The sequence below is a fragment of the Arachis hypogaea genome, chromosome 20 (assembly GCF_003086295.3).
Source record: "Arachis hypogaea cultivar Tifrunner chromosome 20, arahy.Tifrunner.gnm2.J5K5, whole genome shotgun sequence".
Taxonomy (NCBI): domain Eukaryota; kingdom Viridiplantae; phylum Streptophyta; class Magnoliopsida; order Fabales; family Fabaceae; genus Arachis; species Arachis hypogaea.
This window is the reverse complement of record NC_092055.1, coordinates 109316924-109330334: the sequence shown is the minus strand read 5'-3', so window position 1 is coordinate 109330334 and position 13411 is coordinate 109316924.

Below are 13411 nucleotides of genomic sequence, written 5' to 3'. Positions count from 1 at the left end.
TCTCTAGAGGGAGCAGCAGTCAATGTCACTGATGTAGGAAATTTTTCTATCGGTAAAGAATTTCTCAATCGAAACCTTGTTACAAGTATAGTTCTAAACCAACAAACAATTCCTCAATCAAAAATTTGTTTGTCACAAGTGCAAACCCCGATAAAAATAAACCGAAGTATTTAAACCTCGGGTTGTCTCTCAAGGAATTGGAGGGAAGTGTTCTTATTATTGGTTATGAGATGCATATTTTGGGGTTTTGTGATAAGAGACAAGAAACATAAATGACAAGAAAGTAATGAAACTCTAATGATAAAAAGGTCTTGGCAAGGGTTGATGGTTAAGGATCTTTATCCTTGTTACTAACCACAACATGATAATTGTAAGGATCAATCCCATTAAGTCATCCTCTAACATGTAAAGGAAAGTCAAATGAGCTACACCAATCCTAGTCCACAAGTCCTAGTCACCTCACTAATTAACTTAGTGGAAGCTAGAGTCAATGGACACCAATCATTAATCACTTAGACATTAGCAACTCAAGTTCACCTAAGTTACCATCCCAAGCCAAGAACACAAAAATCTACTCTATCATCCTTCCAAGCATTTTGTCAAACACTTGGAAGGCATAAAAGGAAGGCAAAATAAGATTGCAAGAAATATAAATCTACAACTACCAATTGCAAGAAATTAACAACAACAAAGCAATTCAACAATAAAAGAAATCAAACATAAATTGCATTAAAGAAAAATAGAAGAAACGAGAGTGCATCAACAGCAAAGTAAACAAATACAAAGAGTAAAATGCTAAACTAGAAAAGCAAAGGTAAAGAAACAAGAAATTAGAAAGGAAAAGCAAATCAAAGAATGAATTACACCTAGATCTAGAGAAATCCTAATCTACATCTAACCTAATTCTAGAGAAAAGAGAGAGCTTCTCTCTCTAGAAACTAACTAAAGCATGATGAAAACTAGACTATGTGCCCCCCTTGACTCCTCTTGAATTTTGCATGTAATAGGCTCAGAAATGAGTTGGATCTCGGCCTGGGAAGCTCAGAAATCACCCCCAGCATTTTCACTTTAATGAGGTCACATGCGAGCTACGATGCGTACGCATGGGTCACGCATACGCGTCATTTGGCATTTTTACTTCCCACGCGTACGCGTCATGTCACGCGTACGTGTTGTCTTGCGACTTCATATACACGTGTGCGTGTCGTTCCACACGTGCGCGTCGATGAATGCACTCCAAATCCTTGATTTTCCATGAATCCTCCACTTTGCATGCCTTTCTCTTCACTCTTTTGATCCATTCTTAGCCTTTTCAACCTGAATTTACTAACAAACACATCAAGGCATCTAGTGGAATTAAAGGTGAATTAAAATTAACAAATTAAGGCCTAAAAAGCATGTTTTCACTCTTGAGCACAAATTAGGAGAAATTCATAAAATCATGCTATTTCATTGAATAAATGTGAGAAAAGTTTATAAAATTCCCTAAATTAAGCACAAGATAAACCACAAAATTGGGGTTTATCAAACCTCCCCACACTTAAACCAAGCATGTCCTCATGCTAAGAATAAAGAAGGACAAGAAAAGGGGGTATGAACATTTATTCAATGCAAAGAAACTATGCAAACCTATCTACATGCATGCAACTAAATGCAAATTGATTCTACCTACTTGGTTAAAAGTAAATCAAACTCCAAGAACATATATGAACAAGTAGGGCTAAAATAATATGATTATTCATGAATTCCACTCATTCAATACCAAAATGAAGTACAAATAGACTTGCAAGAAGAAAGCTCATGAAAGCCGGAAACAAAGAATTGAGCATCGAACCCTCACCGGATGTGTATTTGCTCTAGTCGCTCAAGTGTATAGGGTTGATCCACTCAATTCTCCTCTAATCATGTTTTCTAAGATTTGTTTTTTATCTAACAATCAGCAATTATTTAATGCATGCATACATATATCATGAGGGCTTATCCATAGGTTGTAATGGGGTTAGGGTCAATGTGAGGTTATATTTGGTCAAGTGGACTAGAATTTGAATCTTTGATTAACCGAAGCTTCCCACCTAACCTATATAACAACGTATAAAAATATAATACAAGCCTAACTACCCATTATTCACTTTTTTACACACTCATGCATTTTCCCTTTTTTATTTTATTTTATTTTATTATTTTTTTTATCACATCCCATATGCATTGATTATTATTGAACCTTACTTTGGGGCATTTTGTCCCCTTTTATTTCTTTTTTTTTTCTTTTCTATTTTTTTTCTATTTATTTTTCTCCTTCATTTTTTTTCCAACTAGAATATATACCAAAGCATCAATTTTTAAACATAATTAATACATGCGTGTGTACCCAATTCCCATGATTTTTAATAAAAATACAAAACACCCTTTTTTCTCAACCAATGTCCCAAGTTTCCTCAGACTTTAATGATACACACTCACTAGCCTAAGCTAATCAAAGATCCAAATAAGGGACATTTATTGTTTTTTGCTTTAAGGCTTGTAATGTGATAAAATTAAGAATAAAGTAGGTTAATCGTAGGCTCAAAATTGTCTAACAATGGAAGATAAGAGGTAGGCTATTCGGGTAAGTGAGCTATTTGAAACAATGGCCTAAATCATATAAGTACATTCATACACAAAATAATGGACATATAGAATCAAACAAATCAAATATTACAATCATAGAAAGAGAATAATGCACACAAGAATGAAAATAAGTGGTTATATGGTGTAACCACACAATTAGGCTCAAATCTCACATGCTTGTGTTTTTAGCTCAAAACATGTTCCACAATGTATAATTCAAGCAAGTTCAATGAAAAATTTGTACCCAAATCAATTGGGGTGCTCTATAGATAAATTTCTTGAAAATTTTCATTATTTTGACTAAGCTTATTATACATGAATGGAAAATAAGAAAGTGCAACAAAAAATCCTAAAAGACCTAAAAAAAATGAAATACACAAGTGTTGGGATTAGAAACTTGTCACCCAAAAATGCCGAATCGGTCGGACGACCTCCCCACACTTAAAAGTTTGCACCATCCTCAGTGCGTTCTCAGACGAGCAAAGGGGGTACGGCGACTTGCCGGATTGCCACCTTCAGCTGGTGGATCAACCGGTTGCTACATTTTCTTTCTTCCACTTCCTTTGTTGCTTATAATGACTCATACTAAAAATAGAAGACAGGATAGTAAGAAAAGTAAATGCAAAAGCAAGGAATTCTATATAGTTGGAATGAGGTAGTAATCACTAGAATGAAGTGAGTGATCCAATGTGTGACATGGATAAAAGTGAGTGTGCATTCTAAGTTGCGCGCGGTTTAGAACACACATACTAACATAAAAAGCTATGTCACAGTTACACAAAAAGGAACATGCACTTCACTCATTCTAGTGTGCTTGAGATGCTTTAAACTCGTAGGTGAAGACAACCAAACAAGCAATAAAGAAGCATGAAAGCATTCAAGCAATAGATCAAGCAATTATGAATTGGATAACGAATGGACACTGATTGATGTGCAAGAGAACTTAATGGACTAAGTGATATATGAAACTTACACATCACTCAATGACACACCTAGAATTTGGGCTCACATCACCTAGTTAACATAAGGTGGGAAACATGGTTGCTATGCAATGTAGTAAAAGAGAACTAGAGGTGGATTCGTTCCTTTTATCTCCTATTTGCTTATGTTATTTTTTTGTTTTCCATGTATTTTATCTTATTGTCTATTTCTAGTGTATGATCATCTTTATTTTATGTCTTAAGGCTATGAAATATTCCATGCATCTCTCACCTTGCTTAAAAAAAATTTATCTAAAAAAGAAAAGTAAAAGACATGAATTTTTAGTTATATATTAAGAATAGTTCAATTATTTGATGTGGTAGCATTGCTTTTGCTTTCTGAATGTATGAATAAACAGTGCATATTTGATGTTAGAGTTAATAATGTTAGCTCTTGAAAGAATGATGATAAAAGTGAAATATTATTGGTGATCTGAAAAATCCAAAAATTGAGTCTTGAAGCAAGAAAAAGTAACAAAGAGAAATAAAAGAAAAAAATTATTTTATGCGAAAAAAATAATAAAAAGAAGAAAAAGCCAATAGCTCTTTAAACCAAAAGGTAAGAGCAAAAACCCAATAGCTCTTTAAACCAAAAGGCAAGAGCAAGGATCCAAGGCTTTGAGCATCAATGGTGAGGAGGGCCTAAAAGAAATAAAATCTTGGCTTAAAAAGTTTAAATGAGCTCCTCCCCTAACTATATGCTTATGGTGTGAAGGTGTCAAGTGAAAAGCTTGAGACTGAGCAGTTAAAGTCATGATCCAAAGCAAAAGAGTGCGCTTAAGAACTCTGGACACCACTGGTTGGGGATTCTAGCAAAGCTGAATAACAATCCGAAAATGTTCACCCAGTTAAGTGTCTGCGGTGTTTATGTATCCGGTGGTAATACTGGAAAACAAAGCGCTTAGGGTCACGACCAAGACTCTAAAGACGCTGTGTTCAAGAATAAAAAAGAACTAAACTAGGAGAATCAATAATACCATCTGGATTCTAAGTTCCTAAAGATGCCAACTATTCTGAGCTTCAAAGGAAAGTGAGATACCAAAACTTTTCAGAAGCAAAAAGCTACTAGTCCTGCTCATCTAATTAGAACAAAGCTTCATTGAAAACTCTGAGATTTATTGTATCCTTCTCTTCTTTTTAATCCTACTTGTTTTTGGTTGCTTGGGGACAAGCAATAGTTTAAGTTTGGAGTTCTAATGAGCGGATATTTTATATGCTTTTTGGCATCATATTCATATAGTTTTTGTTATATTTTGTTTAAGTTTTATTATATTTTCATAGGTTTTAGTGAAATAATCATATTTTTGGATTCTACTTTGAGTTTTTTTGTTTTATGGTGATTTCAGGTATTTTCTAGCTGAAATTGAGGAGCTTTGGAAAAAGTCTGATTTAGAGACAAAGAAAGGACTGCAGATGCTATCAGGATCTGACCTCTATGCACTTGAAGGAGCTTTTCTAGAGTTATAGACATCCAAATGGCGTGCTCTCAACGGCTATAGAAAGCTAACATCCAGCGCTTTCCAAACATATATAATAGTCTATACTTTACTCTGGAAATAAAGGTCTAAAACTGGTGTTTAACGCCAGTACTCCACCATCTTTCTGGCGTTGGACGCCCAAAAGGAAGCAGCAGGCATCCAACGTCCAAAAGGGAGTCCCAAGCCAGCGTTCAATGCCACTAAGGAGTCCTAGCACATGGAAACACCCTTGGCTCAGCCTAAACACTCAGCAATTGGGCCCGAAAAGTGGATTTTCGCACTACAATACTAGTTTATCTTATTTTTGTAATCCTTAGTTATTAGATTAGTATATATAGGAGAAGATCACCCATGCTTAGGATCTTCTACCAAACTCTTGCCCACTCTACATGTTTTCAACTTTATTCTTTGTACAGCATGAGTCACTAACCTCCTAAGGTTAAGGTTAGGAGCTCTGCTGATTCTTATGAATTAATAATATCACTTTTCTACTTCAATCTATACTTGATTCTATTCTAATATGTATCTTCGTTCTTCATCCTAATGAATTGGGAGTGTAACTTGACCGTCATCCCTATTCACATGGGTTCTTGCGAGTTCTTGACGGGATAGTACTTAGGGGTGGAAACAGGCCAGGCCAGGCTAGGATTTACTCTTAACAGGCCTGGCCTGTTATATAGTTAATTGGCCTGAGCCTCGCCTACAGCCTGTTATAGGCTCTTTATAAAGTACTAGGCCTGGTCTGTTATTCAGCTTGGTCTGGCCTGAAGCCTGTTAAAAGGCCTTATAATTTTTTTTTACAAAAATAAAAATATTATTTAAAAAAATTATTTTTTAATAAAAATATTTATATGTAATATGTCATATATTTAATATTTATAAAAAATTTTAAACTTTTAACGTATTTAAAATATACAGAAATATTTATAATAAATATAACAAATTTAAAATATCTCATAATTTTATTAATGATAAATAATTATTTATATATTTAATTATAATTTAACAGGTTCAGGCAGGCCTGACAGGCCAATAAGGCTAGTTTGTGAGCTTGGACCTGGCCTATTAACATATTAAGGCTTTTAAAAGAGTCTAGACCTGTGCCTATTTTATAACAGGCCAGACCATGCCAGGCCAAACACAGGCCAGACTGCAGGCCCTTGGCAGGTCGCCTGTCCTTTTTTCACCCCTAATAGTACTGAACCACAAGCTTGATTATACATCTCTTAGATGGCTAACCCACGGCTTCATTGGGGACTTCTCGAGACATCAGTTCAGCCGAGGTGCGGGGCGATTAGGGCCTTTGTGGTATAGGCTAGAACCAATGAACCAGCATTCTCTGATCTGGAAGATTCAACCTTGTCTGTGGCGTTTTAAGTAGGATCACCAAGGAAATGGACTGCTAGAGCTTCACCCCTGTTCAGATTGGATGACCGCTAACCCGGCGTTTGATCTGAAGCAGAGGAGATTAATGACCGCAGACCCAGCGTTAATCATATACAGCCTACCATGGAATGAATCAATCAGAAGTTGGAGTAGATGGTGAGAAAAGTTGATCTAGAAGGAAGAAGTATCTCCGAAGCCTTAAGCGTTCTCAAACCAGTGATTTCACACCTATCTTGTAACGTTTTATTTATTTATCTGTTTTATGCGTTTTCTCATGACAACCATATTTTCTATCCACCTAACTAAGATCTATAAGATAACCATTGCTTGCTCAAACCAACAATCCTCGTGGGATTGACCCTCACTCACCTAATGTATTACTTAGACGACCCGGTATACTTGCCGGCCTATCTTTGTGAAATGTGCGGAGCCAGTTTCGTGCACCAACTTGCTCAAACTATAGCATAAAAATATTGATAACAATGTTGCATCCCAATGAAAAAGATTGATAGGTACATGTTAACAGAGATCGGATCTACATTTCATCTACCATTAATAAGTTTGATCAAAATTTGTGTCGAAGTCGAACAAAAATCCGTCAAAACTGATTGGCACTTCCAATAAGACTTTAGGCTGATTTTACTGCCTAAATTTGCATGTAATTACGCGGAAAAAAGGTAATAAGTATGTCTGACAGAGCATCTACTTCGACGGAGGGGTCGAATGGAGACACTGGTCATGCTAGAGAAACTAGCATGACGTATGCAGAGGTCAAATCGGTCTCTCTAAACGTTAGCAAAAATCAAAGAGCAACCCCAGTTGTTGCTCTAGGAGAAATTTCATTGACTACACGTACCGTGTGGCCTCTCTATAGGTTGCCATCAAATTATTCTCCACCTTACGAAGGTTGTTAAAACCCAAGAATAGGAGGAGTAGGAGGAGGTGTATCAATAAGAAGTAAAAACTAATCCTCTTTACAATCGTCTCTCTCCTCCAAAATATCCTTTAATGGGTATGCAAGGAGGTTATAATCATAATGGATTTAACTATAATGCTTATCAGTACTTAATGAATAATCCTCTATATTTAGAGTTTGTACCAATATCTTTGCAGCCAATTATGCCAAGTGCTCTTCTGACACAAGGCTTGGGGTTGAGTCGACAAGGTGTATCAACAATGGGTGGTAGATCCATTTTTCAGAAATATCGTGACAAATTCATGTTGAAACAGCACTTCCTAATATAATTGAATCATTAGCTATGTTTAGGCAACAAATTGAAGATAGCCACCATGATCTGATCAATATGCTTACGCAACAGATGGCTACAGTTTTGAACCCCGTGATTGAAAATAATAATGTAAGAATTAATCGATCATCATCTTCGTGCATCACCATCAGAAAAAAAGAGAAGGACAACCATGAAAGATGCTACCTGAAGCCAGAGGAGTAGCTCTATCTCTTGTCCCTTCTGATTTCTTCAACAATCTTCTTGCTGGGTAAGAACCAATAACTTCTGTTTTTTCTATTCTTCCCCAATTCGAAAGTTCTAACCTTATTGAGCTTTAATCTCTTTTATTAGTAACCAAACCAATCAAGCTCAGCCTTTACAAGAGTAAAAATCCTTCTCTTGCTCCATATGAGGTTCGGCCATTTGGCCCTATGATTTAATTATGTTTGTTAGGGTTTCTAATTTAAGATAAGCAAATGAGCATAATTTGGTTTGTAATTCTCAAAGAAAGATAAGGGTTAGGATTATAGATTAGCTATATGTAAATGTTAGTTGTATTTTATTATGATGATGATCTAATATAATTGATGTTGTAATATGTTGCTGAAATTCTGTTAGTATACTAGGAATTGGTTGAATTGTTGTTGTTAGATGTAGTGTAGAATTTGATATTGTGAAAGTGTGATCATATTATGTAAATTGTGTAAATTCTTGATGTATATGGAAATGAGGCTCTTGGGCTGAGTTATGGCATAAGTTATGTAGATATGGTAATGAGTAATGAGAATTATTGATTGGTATAGGTTAGAAATGTTAGAGGATCAAATTTGGTTGTTGAAAATTAAGTATTCTTGCTGCAGAAGTTCTGAAATAGACTTGTAGACTTGTATTCTGGGGCTAATATAGACTTGTATTCTGTACCAAAATATTTTTCTAATAGAATTCAAGAAGTCTACTTTATCCCATAAAAGTTTTAAAAATTTTTGCCATATAGATTGAGAGATATGATTTTCAAATACTGAAACTTTATGTAGAAAATGCTATCTTCTAAATTATTGAACAATTTCTCTCAATCTATATAACTTTTGATTTATTTAACTTTTTGAATTGAAACTAAAAGAATGTTAAAGATATGTGTGTCTAGTTTAATGGTCTAAATTTCAAATTCATACCTATTTTAGAGAAGTAATTATGTTACCCAGAAGGTAGGTTGCTGGCTGGAATTTGCAGAAACAATTTTACCAAAACAGGGCATTACTTTCAGGTGTATAATTCATATGAAGTGATATGAAGCTACAACTTAATTTAAATGAAACTTAAATGAGTCTATCATATCTCCACAAATATTAAGAAGTGCAAAACCCGGTCAAACTATAATTAATTAAATAATAACTTAAATAGGAGCGAATATGGTTAGAAAATTTAGCAATCGAAATTTGATAATTTAAATGTGATATTCAGATTCAGTGAATTTTTCGGAGTCGGAAAACATAGTTTTTTACGTAAAAACGCGCACTGGAATTTTGACCGGCAGTACTGGCTGAGATCTGTCTGGTACTGCAGCTGAGAAAAGTGATTATAAGTAAATGAGGTTAAGAAATTAGGATTTATAATTAGGGAAGGTAGAAATACTTAAAGTACGATTTAAAGCACTAATCTTAAAGGTTTTGGCCCAAAGTTGGGCCAACGGACTAAACCAAGTGAATTGAGCCCAAGTGGATCCAAGCCCAGTGGTAAATGATGCACGGAAAACTTGTCTCATAACAAATTTCCCTTCGGCAAGTGTACCGAATTCGTCGTCAAGTAAAACCTCACAATAAAGTGAGGTCGAATCCCACAGGGATTGATTGATCAAGCAACTTTAATTAGAGGAATTTCCTAGTTGAGCGAATCAGAATTTGAGTTGAGAATTGCAGAAAATTAAATGGCGAAAAATTAAATAACAGAAAAGTAAATGCTAGAAATAAGAGCTGAATGTAGATGACGGAAAGTAAATTGCAGAATCTTAAATGGGAATGGGGGAATTGCTCATAAAAGTAAATGACAAAAATTAAAGAGAATGGGTAAGATCAGAAATGGAGGGTTCATTGGGCTCAGGAGATGTTGCATTCTCCGGATCAATTTCATTTTCATCTCTTCCTCAATCAATGCACTCATTGATCTCCTTGGCAATCTTAAGTAATTGAATTACAATTTCTTGTAATTCAATCTCTCAAATCTTGATCAATAGCCAATTCCTTGGTCAATTGCTCATGAGAAGAGATGAAGTATGGTCACTGATTATACCACATGCATTTCCCAAATCAAGTGTTGAGAGGATTATAGTCACATATCCATCCAAACCCAATTTGGTCCAGCATGAGAAAGCATTTCTAGCATGATCTCTTCATTCCTCTTTCAAGGTTCAGAAGAGATCCAAGTTTGAATAGCTTCTTTTCCAAGATAACTACCCAATTGGATGAAGATCGAAAGCTTTCAAGGAAAATGAAGAGAAAAGATAGAAGAAGAATAATGAAAACTAGTATTGATCCATCAAATTACAACAGAGCTCCCTAACCCAATGAAAGGGGTTTAGTTGTTCATAGCTCTGGAAAATGAAAACAAAGATGGAGAATACATGATGAAACTAGAAGTGCAGAGAAAGTAAAATACAGAGAGTAGTTCTATGCCAAGAGGCTCCCTATAATTTCCAACTCCCCAATTTAATTCAAAGCTACTCCTATATATACTACTCTTCTGTTCTTCTAGTTGGCTCTTTAAGTCTTGGGTATGGGCCTTTGGATCTTGAGTTTGAAGTAGTTCTCTTCTTCATTGGGCTTGGCTTTACTTGCAGAGAGAAAGTGTGAAGTGGGCAGAGACTTTAGCTCAGGACGTTAGTGGTGTTAACGTTCAGTGAAAATATGGGTTCGAGAACGTTAGTGACAATCACCTTTTTCACTAACGTTCCTCACACAAGTAAGAGCCACGTTATCTTCAACGTTAGTGGCACAAACGTTACCACTAACGTTGCCTCTTTGTCCTTCGCACACGTTATTGGGACTTGCCTTTCCCAATAACGTTGAGAAGTCCCTGATGAATGGATTTTTGATGGTTTAGAAATTCACTAATAAAATCTCGTTGTAAAGTATAGTTTCTAAACCAAGCAATAATCCTTTCATACAAAAAGTTGTTTGTCACTAGTACAAACCCCTAAAATTTATAAACCGAAGTATTGGACCTCGGGTCGTTCTCCCTAGGAATTACAATAAAGTGTCTTGTTATTGGTTATGAGTTATTTTGGGGTTTTGGATAAGAAGCATGAAAAGTAAATGGCAATGAAAATAAACTATAAAAGGCTCTTGGCAAGGTGTGAAAATTAGAAGTTCTATCCTAGTTATCCTTCTCAATTGTGATGAGAATTGTTCATTGCTACCACTTAGTTAACCTCTAATAATGGAGGAAAGTCAAGTGGATGAATCAACTTGATTCCACAAGTCCTAGCCAACTCCCAAGGGAAAGACTAGCTTTAGTGGTATCTAAATCAATTAGCAATCTCTCCAATTATCAATCAACAAGGGAATTAGATAACTCAAGCGTCACTAATTACTCTACCATAGCCAAGAGGAACAAAATCTATACTAAAATCCAACCAAGCATTTCATCAAACACTTAGAAGGCATAAAAGAAAAGCAAAGTAATTTTGATAACAAAAATAGAATCTAACAATAATTATGGCAAGGAATTAACAACAACAATCAAAAGGAACACAATTATTATGAATTACCTCTAATTGAATTGAAAGAAAATAGAAGGAGCAAAAGTAGATCTACAACAAAACATAAGAACAACATAAAGGAAATTACAACTAAAGAATAGAAGAAGATGAATGTAGCAACAAAGAATTGAGAGGTAGAAGGAGATGAAAGCATGAATTAAAATCTAGATCTAAGATTATTAAACTAAACCTAATCCTAATTCTCGAGAGAAGTGAGAGCTTCTCTCTCTAGAAACTAACTCTCAAAACTAAACTAAACTAAAAATGATTAGTGGTTGGGAGTGATGATGATCATTCTCCTCATGCCTTCCCCTTAATCCTTCATCCTTTTATTCCTTTCCCTTAGCAATTTGGCGCCAAAAAATGGGTTCAGAAAACCTCTCAAATCGCCAGGCACGTGTTGCATTAATGAGGTCATGTGCTATCATCGGCGCGTGCGCGCATGGTACGCGTGCGCGTCCTTGGCCTGTTTCGCAATGTGCGCGCGAGCGCCTTGTGCGCGTACGCGTGCACGGCTGACTTTGCTTCTTTGACTTTTTGTGCTTCTCTCCACTTGCATGCTTTCTTCCTTGCTTCCTTTGATTCATGCCTAGCCTATTTCAATCCTGGAATTACTAGCAAACACATCAAGGCATCTTATGGAATCAAAGAAGAACTAGAATTCATCAAAATAAGGCTTAGAAAGCATGTTTTTACACTTAAGCACAAATATGGGAGAGATAACAAAACCATGCTAATTCTTAGGCTAAATGTGACAAAAGGTTATCAAAATACTCTAAATTCAATGCAAAACAAACCGTCAAATTAGGGTTTGTCAACCTCCCCACACTTAAGCCTTAGCATGTCCTCATGCTAAAATAAGAAGGAACTAAGGGTTATGACATTTATTGAATGCAACTAAACTATATGAGTCCTATCTAAATGCAACTATCTAAAGCAATTGGAAATGCTTAGTTCAAACAAATCAATTCCCAAGAGAGCATGTGTAAGCGCAAGAGCTAGGTAGTAAGGACTAAGTCCAAACCACAATTGTATTAAATTGTTAAAAAGAGTTCAAACTTGCAAGAATATAGATAATATAGGTGAACACATGTGATTGAACTTTTGAACCCTCACCGGATGTGTATCCGCTCTATTCACTCAAGTGTTTAAGGGTTAATTCACTCAATTCTCTTCTAATCGTGTTTTCCAAAATTTGGTTTTCTTCTAACAATCAACATTTATTCAATGCATGCATACATTCATCATGAGGTCTTTCATTTAGGTTGTAATGGGGTTAGGGTCAAGGTGGGATCATTTATGGTCAAGTGGACTAGGATTTGAATCTTTGATTAGCATAGACTTTCCCACCTAACCTATTTAATGACCTATACAAATGCGAGCTATTCTAACTACCCATTCTTCACTTTTTCTTACATACTCATGCATTTTTTTTTTATTTGATTCACAACACCCATGCATTGATTCCTTTTTATTGACTTCACTTTGGGGCATTTTGTCCCCTTTTATTATTTTTTTTTCTTTCATTTTATTTTTCTTTTCATCATTTTTTTTTCTTTCCTTTATATATATATTTTTTTTCTTTTTCTTCTTTCAAACTAAATACAAGAACATCAATGCATAAGGTCTCTACATTTGATCAATACATGAATATGTGCCTAATTCCTAAACATAAAAGTGTATTGCCCCTTTTTATCCCATCTAATGTTCCCAAGCCTCACCAACTTGAATAATACACACTCTCACTAGCCTAGGCTAATCAAAGATCCAAACAAGGACTTTTCATTGGTTTTCCGCCTTGGGCTTGTAATGAGCTAAAATAAGAATGAGTTGGTTAAGCATAGGCTCAAAATTGGCTAACAATGGAGAGTAAAAGGTTGGCTATTTGGGTAAGTGGCAAATGAAATAATGGCCTCAATCATATAAATGCACAAACACCAGAAATAAACAGATATATAGAATCAAGCAAATCAAGGA